Genomic DNA, 4,935 nt, shown 5'->3' on the forward strand with positions numbered 1-4,935 from the left:
TTGGGTCATCAAACTTACATTTTTTCCTTATAACATCCATAACGACAATAACTAAATCGCTAACGACGATTTTTATTCATTCTCACTACACCAAGGGGGCCTATTCGGCCAACACCAAACATACACCCATAGATGATTTTCATTCTTTTTCTACACATTACAACAATACATAAACATGTTAAATACACTTAATTCATTATTACTCCACATTTCACACAACACACGGCCCAACCTCAACATTCATGGCTCAACTTTAACTTGATTTCTATCATGAATTTCTTCTATTTTAGCATACAACAACACATATAAACCACCTACAACACATGAAAACAAGATTAAACTCACCTTTCTTCTTCAACTCCACAACTTGCCTAAAGTTGGCCAATGATGAAAACAAGCAATCCAACGCTTCCAACAACACTTCCACGTTAATAAGCACCCTTGAATTAGTGGGTTTGCATGAAGAAATTATTTTTTTGGATGGCTTGATCTTGAGCTTGAAATTTCAAGCTATGGCCGAATGGGGCAATTTTTTTGTCTCCAAGGTTCTTGAATTTTCTAAAGTGAAGGGGAGGGTGAATAAGATGACTACTTAGTCATCTTTTAAATTTCATATATTGGCCAACCATGTGGCCATGGCCCACATGAGTTTGCCGGCCACATGGCCCTCTTATTTCTCTTTTATTTTTTTATTTTTTTTTTGTTGAATTTTCAACTTTCCAAAAATAACATACTTACTAAAAATGGAATATGACTCCAAATGCTTCTTTAATATTTCCATGCCAATAAAGTCATACACAATTTGAGCTTTTAAAACCAAAAAAAGTCTCTACTTCATATCTTGGAATGGTCTTGTCCTTAACTTGTCAAGGTTGACTCGGATTTTCCCGACGTACAAAATGCGGAATATAACAGCTATCCTCTTCCAACTGAATTTTATGCTCACAGATCCCAGATAGGATATCCCAAATGTCTGCTATGGTCCAACTAATAGCACGCCTATACTCCTACAACACCTCTAAAATCTATAGAATCTGCTCCTCAGTCAATAGGGATGAAACAATCACCGGCAATGCATTGTCCGGACCAAGAAACTCATACTTTAGATATGATGGGAGTTGCTTAAGCTCCAACTTGGGTGGCTCAATAATCGAAGGCTTTGCGGGAGGAGTTGTTCTGTTTTTCAGATCAAGATTTAGCTTCTTTGGGTGGTAAGAATATGAACCCAACCCAACAAGTGAATTAACTCGTCTCCACATAACCTTCCATGTCCTCAAAGATCAAAGTTTACAAGAATATCGCGCAGCTTCACCACTTGCTTCTTCCATCTTGAACTCCACTGCTTCATCAACAACATCAAATGAATCAATTACCGAAATACTCTCGTAAGCACTTGGTAACTTCATCCCTTTGCTAGCCTGAAAAGTAACTTCTTCATCGTTAACTCGGAACTTGATTTCATTTTTCTCCGAATTCATCAGAGCTCTCCTTGTAGCAAGGAAGGGTCTCCCCAGAATAACAGGAATGTCCCGATCAATAGCACAGTCAAGAATCACAAAATTAGCGGGCAATATAAATTCACCTACCCGCACAAGTATATCATTAACCACCCCAACAGGTCTTTTGATAGACCTATCAGCCATTTGTAACCTCATACTAGTCGGCCTCGCATCCCCAAACCCTTTTCGATTGTTTGTATATAGCAAGGGGCATCAAATTAATACTCACCCCATTATCACACAAAGCTCAAGCAAAATCATGGTGCCCAACAGAACAAGGAATGGTGAATGCCCCCGGATCACCCTTTTTCTAAACAGTAGTAGCTGAGATGATGGAACTCACAGTGTGAGTCAAACTCACGGTTTCATGTTGAACCGTTTTCTTCTTAGTCAGCAGTTCCTTCAAATATTTGGCAAAATCGGGCATCTCTTTGACAGCTCTTCCAAAAGGGAAAATTAAGAGATAGCCGTTTTTCAACCTTGTTGATCATAAAACTTCTCGAACTTAGCATCCTCCTTCTTTTTTACCAACCTCTGAGGAAAGAGAGGTTTAGACTTGAAAAGCTGAGTCAAAGGGCGGAAAGCCCCTTTCACAGTCTTCTTGCTCGTGTTATCACCTTCCTTCACTATCTTTGGAATATAAGCCACATTCGTTCAGCAGGATTCTCACCAATAATAATGGGTGCTTCAGACTGCACCTCATCCTCTTCATCTAATGGCTCAAGATCAACCACCTTCTTATCAGCCCGTTGGAGTATTTTATTAATACACTCCTAGTAGTAATGGCAAACACAAGGTCTACACCGTCTCCCCCATTCTTCAGATTCGAATAGTGTCACTCGAAAGTCCTCCCTTTTTAGGAGAGTGTTGCTCTCTATATATATCCCTCATCTGTGACTCAAGCTTCTGAATAGCCGCTGTATGGGAACTCACTATCTCTCGTGCTGCCCCGTATAAAGTCCTCTCGTACTTAGACTCGATGGCTAGAATCATCTCAAAGATTGATTCAACCTTCGAACTACCTTGCTCTGTTGACTGCCCTTTCGGTGGTATATAAGGATTGGAACTCTAATTCCCAAAATTGTCATTGTTGTTGTAGCTCCTTTGGTTCGCACCACCATAATTATTGTTGTAGTTCCTAGAGTTGTTATAAGCACCTTGACCTTGCTGAGATCTCCATTGATTCTGATTCTGATAACCACCTTGGTAGTTCTATCTTAGGTAACCCCCTTGAGATTTATTAACATAATTAGCATCTTCAACCTGCATAGGGGGTCCATCATGGAACGGACCATCTTGAGTATGATACATACCTTATGGCAAAAGTGTATCATCCTCATAAATATTTACCTTCTTGATCTGGGATTCATCAAACTTATTTGTTAGCAAGGAAATACTTGTTGCAAGTTCTGCCAATGTTTGCTGGGTATCTTGATTCTCCTTTACTATATTCTGGATCATAACACTGCCATACGGTACCACATCAGCATTGTTTGAGTGCCAAGCCTGATTATGAGTCGCCAGTTTGTTAAGTATATTGGTCACTCGTCGATAAGATTTGTTCATGAAACAACCATCAGCTGCATTATTAGCGACTGACTGTATCACTGGATCTTGCCCTTGATAGAACTTCTCCATTAATATGTAATCGTAAAAAACCATGACTCAGACTCTTCTGCAAATACTCCTTGAATCTCTCCCAGACTTCATATAGTCGTTCCCCCGGTCGCTGCTTAAATTCATAGATCTTGTCACGAATTTTAGCCTTCTTGCTAGGGGGGTACCATTTTGTGAGAAAAGCATCCACCATCTCTGCCCATGAAGTAATCGAATTTCAGGGTAGCTTCTCAAACCATGTTCTTGCCTTTCCAGTTAAGGAATATTTGAATAATCTCAACCGAATAGCATCTTGTGGAACATTGTTTTGGATGTGATTAGCACACACACCTACAAAATTCTGCAAATGCGTTGAGGGTCATTCTCGGTAGAGTTCCAAAAGCATCCCTCAAGCTTCAACAACTGGTATAGAGAGGAGTCAATTTTCACGCTAGTAGCTGCAACTCGAGGCTGAACAATAGCAGATGCATAGTCCTTCTCCGAAACAAGATCAGTAAAAATATTCTCATCATCTGATTCATTCGCCTGATTGTTCAACCGATTCCCTTGGTTACCAGCACGTTGAATTTGCTGATTCTGATTCATGTTCACCTAGTTTACACAGAGTAGCAAACAGGGTGTGATGGAATAAGCAAAAGACTTCAATCAAAGCAAACACTATTCAGTAATTTCAAAACTATATTCCCCGGCAACGGCACATAAATTTGATACGCTCAAATTACACCTATTAATGGTATAACGTGGACGTTGTCAAATATAGTAACCCAACGAGGTTGGGGTCGAATCCCACAGGGAATATGGTGTGAAAAGGTTACTAAAGTCGTGGGATGCTAAGTTTAGGTCTAATGTCTTAATGAATGATTTTGGTAATAGTTGGTTTTTCTATGACTAATTGCTATCTGCTTGCTTTTGGCGGAAATTTATGGTAAAAGAAATTAAGGTTATGTCCCGTTAGATAGAGTGTATGATCATGGGTATTGATCTTGATATACTTCTAATGGATCATTATATGAATGCACTTAATCTCTATATGAATCTCTACTATTTCCCAATAAATAAAGATTATCTCTTTTTATGATTTTCCCAAATATAAGAAAGTAACTATGCAAAATGATTAATCATGCTAAGTAAATTCATCTTATTCCTAAGTGAATTCATTAAACAAAGTTTAAAGCTTTGAGTCCTTGTTATTTATTCTTACCAACCCTAATTATTTTTCCAAATAAATCAAGGTTTATAGCTTTAATCAATGTTTGCAACCATTAATTATGAATGAAGAATAAATAAACTCTAATAATCCATTATGTGTATATCAACATAAACCCAATCACAAAACACCCATCAATTGAGTTCACAACCCTGGTAAGGGAAATTAGCTACTCATAAAGGAAGAAGAACAAGAAGAAATAATGGGAATCATAATGCTTTCAATTGATTACTTGGAATTGAAGAGAAATTAATTGCAATTGTTTGTAATCTCCCAAAAGACTTCAAAACTATGAGTAACTAATGCTAAGGAAAATAAAACTGAGTTCTGTAGTAATTGTCATGTACAAGAAACCTAAATAAGGTATTTATAAGAGTCAAAGCCGTGCAAAATAAGATTGACAAAATTGCCCCCGACGGACCAATGTATGGACCGTACATTTTATACGGTCCGTAGAATCAGTGACAGTTCTCCGTAAAATTTTCTTCAGTTGTCAGATATACGCTCTACTTTTATGGATCGTAAATATTATACGGTCCGTATAACCTGCCCATAAATCCTCTTCTCTTTAAGACTCTTCTGGAACCAACCTATGGTGAGATTTACGACCAG

The 4,935-nt window shown here is 38.2% G+C and overlaps 1 non-coding gene across 1 annotated transcript; it reads left to right on the forward strand.

Annotated features, from left to right (window-relative positions):
• Nucleotides 1–3,154: 3,154 nt before the first annotated feature.
• Nucleotides 3,155–3,261, forward strand: LOC132035671 (small nucleolar RNA R71). Its single transcript, XR_009409391.1, has one exon. It is a non-coding gene; the product is annotated as a small nucleolar RNA R71 (small nucleolar RNA).
• Nucleotides 3,262–4,935: the final 1,674 nt, after the last annotated feature.

Source organism: Lycium ferocissimum, chromosome 10, assembly GCF_029784015.1.
Source record: "Lycium ferocissimum isolate CSIRO_LF1 chromosome 10, AGI_CSIRO_Lferr_CH_V1, whole genome shotgun sequence".
Classification (NCBI taxonomy): Eukaryota; Viridiplantae; Streptophyta; class Magnoliopsida; order Solanales; family Solanaceae; genus Lycium; species Lycium ferocissimum.